Genomic DNA, 3320 nt, shown 5'->3' with positions numbered 1-3320 from the left:
AACATATGAAGACAGACCTATTAGAATTATAGTTAACTTCTCAACAGAGACTCTAATATCCAGAAGAGTCTGGACATATGTCTTACAGACTCTACGAAACCACAGATACTAGCCTAGACTAATACACTCTGGGAAAGAGAAACAGAGTAGGCATTCACAGTTGAGCTGTCTGGGATGAGAACAAGTGAGATATGTTGTGGGAAATATGAAGGAAAAGAGTATTGGAAAGACAACTGGAATTGGGTTCATCTCTGGGATGAGCTAGAAACCTCGTGCAATGTAAATTCCCAGGAATCTGAGAGTAACCCTTGCTAAGACTCTTAATATTGGATGATACTGAGCCTAAAGTGGCCATTTCCTATAGTCAGGCAAGACTTTTAGTGGAGTGACTGGGGCACCAACACAGCCACAAAACCTTTGAAGAGCAACTTCTCTTGCCATTAAGATGTGCTTCTGAAAAGATAGCACATAAATTTTTGGAGTGGTCAACCAATGACTGGTCCAGCTTGAGATCCATGCCAGGAGACAGAGACCACCTCAACCCTGGATGGGTCAGGAACCAGAGTCTGGCTAGCCCATACACCAAGGATAGAATCAGCAAAAACAAACAATTAATTTAAAAATGATATGATTTCTAATAATATTCTGCTATATTTATAGAGAGAAGCCTAGCATAATTGCCATCAAAGAGGCTTCAATCAGCCTCTGATGGAAGCAGATGCAGAGACCCACAGCCAAACATTAAATGGACCTTGCAAATCTTGCTAAAGATGGAGAAGCTGGATTGTATTAAGCAGAGGGGTTGACACCATAAGAAAACCCACAGAATCAGCTAAGCAAGGCTGATATGTGTTCAAAGAGTCTGAACAAATAATTAGAGTGCCTATATAGGTCTGACCTAGGCCATCTGCATATATGTTTGGGTTGTACAGCTTGGTGTTTTTGTGGGACTCCTATCAACGGGAGTGTGGGTTGCCTCTGACTCTTTTGATTACTCTTGAAAAATTTTCCTTCTATTAGGTTGCCTCATCAAGGCTTGATAGAAGGAGAGGTGCCTACTCTTACTGCAAATTGATACACTATATTTGGTTGATATCCCAGGGAGGCCTTCCATTTAGAAGAGTGGAATATGTGGAGATGGCAGATGAAGGGAAGGTAGGAGGGACAGGAAAGTTATGGTCAGAATATAATATGTAAAGAAGAATAAACAAAACAATAATTTATAGCACAATAGAAAAATTGTTAGGACTCAAGGAATTATGCAGAAGAGTAGGCAGAAAGATTTTAAGATCCAGAGGGTATGAATCCCACTAAGGAAACAGTGTTTTCCAGTGACTGATAGTCATGTGTACTCAGAGACTGTGGCAGCATTCATAGAGCCTAAACTGGTTCAAGGCAGATGGGGTCCCTGCACTGCAACAGAGAAGTAGACACATCTTCTATCCCTACCTAAGACACTGTGCCTAATTGAAAGCCAATTGCAAAAGGACACTCAGTTTTCTAGAATGGAATCTCACTAGATACACTTAAGGGTTGGCTTCTTGCCTGGCAGTAAACTCTACTTTTTGTAGTTTTTTTTTGTCTCATATTTCTTTTAGGCAAAGTTTTAGTTTCATTGATCTTTTGCTTGTATATTAAGGTTTCCGATTTTTTTAAATATATGTAGGAATAAACATACTATAATGTAAGACATTATCCTCAGGCATCCACTTGGTGTCTTAAAACAACTTTCCCATAAGGAAGGCAACCACCATTGGACTATATTCATGAGACAAAAATATTCTAAATAACATATCAGCTTAAATCCTTCAAGATAAAATAAGGATAATGAATTTTGAATAGAATATGATCTTTTTTTTGGGGGGGAGGGTTCGAGACTGAGTTTCTCTGTATAGCCCTGGCTGTCCTGAAATGCACTCTGTAGACCAGGCTGGCCTCGATCTCAGAAATCCACCTGTCTCTGCCTCCCAAGTGCTGGGATTAAAGGTGTATGCCACCACCACTGGCTGGAATATGCTCATTTTAAGAATATCAATTGGATTGTAAAAAGAGGAATGTAAAGAGATCATCTCACAAGACAAATACTAAGTACTTGAGAATATTGTGTCATAATTCTAAACTGATCCTCAGCTTTCTACAATCCCTTCTTCTAGAATGTGGACTAAATTTAAATATATAATAAGATATAGCTCTCATAATTTTTAAATTGTTTATAATTAATATAAAAAATTAGTTGACATTAAGACAGGGAAATGAAGACTTTGAGGCTCACTAAATAAAAAGAGCCCATTAAATCTAGTTTTAGAGGCTAGAGAATTGGGAAGTCACAGATTTTGGTGGTTCCTCAGAAAATTGGACATGGGACTACCTGAGGACCCAGGAATACCACTCCTGGGCATATACCCAGAAGATTCTCTAACATATAAAATGGACACATGCTCTGCTGTGTTCATAACAACCTTATTTATAATAGCCAGAAACTGGCAAGAACTCAGATGCATACAGAAAATGTGGTATATTTACCCAATGGACTACTACTCAGCCATTAAAAACAACGAATTCATGAAATTCTTAGGCAAATTGATGGAGCTACAAAATATCATCCTGGGTGAAGTAACCCATTCACAAAAGAACACACATGGCATGCTCTCACTGATATGTAGACATTAGCCCAGAAGCTTAGAATACCCAAGATACAATTCTGAAACCATAAGAAACTCAAGAAGAAGGAAGATCAAAGTGTAGATACTTCAGTCCTCCTTAGAAGGGGGAACATAATACCCATGGGAAGAGTTTCAGAGAAAAAGTGTGGAGCAGAGACTGAAAAAAGGCCGTCCAGAGACTGCCCTATCTGGGGATCCATACCATATATAGTCATCAAACTTAGACACTATTGTGGATGCCAACAAATGCTTGATGACAGGAGGCTGATACAGCTGTCTCCTGAGGGGCTCTACCAGTGCCTGACAAATACAGAGGTGGATGCTCTCAGCCAACCAATGGACTGAGCACAGGGTCCCCAATGGAGGAATTAGAGAAAGGACCCATGGAGCTGAAGAGGTTTACAGTGTCATAAGAGGAAAAACAATATGAATCAATCAGTAACCCCAGAGCTCCCAGGGATTAAACCATCAACCAAAGAGTACATATGGAGGGACTCATGACTCCAACCGCATATGTAGTAGCAGAGACTGGCCTTATTGTGCATCAATGGGAGGTGAGGCCCTTGGTCCTGTGAAAGCTCTAAGCCCCAGTGTAGAGGAATGACAGGGTCAGTAAGCAGCAGTGTGTGGGTTGGTGAGCAGGGGGTGGGGGTGGGG

The sequence above is a fragment of the Mastomys coucha genome, unplaced genomic scaffold (assembly GCF_008632895.1).
Source record: "Mastomys coucha isolate ucsf_1 unplaced genomic scaffold, UCSF_Mcou_1 pScaffold12, whole genome shotgun sequence".
In the NCBI taxonomy this organism is placed as follows: domain Eukaryota; kingdom Metazoa; phylum Chordata; class Mammalia; order Rodentia; family Muridae; genus Mastomys; species Mastomys coucha.
This window is presented reverse-complemented; position numbering follows the sequence as displayed.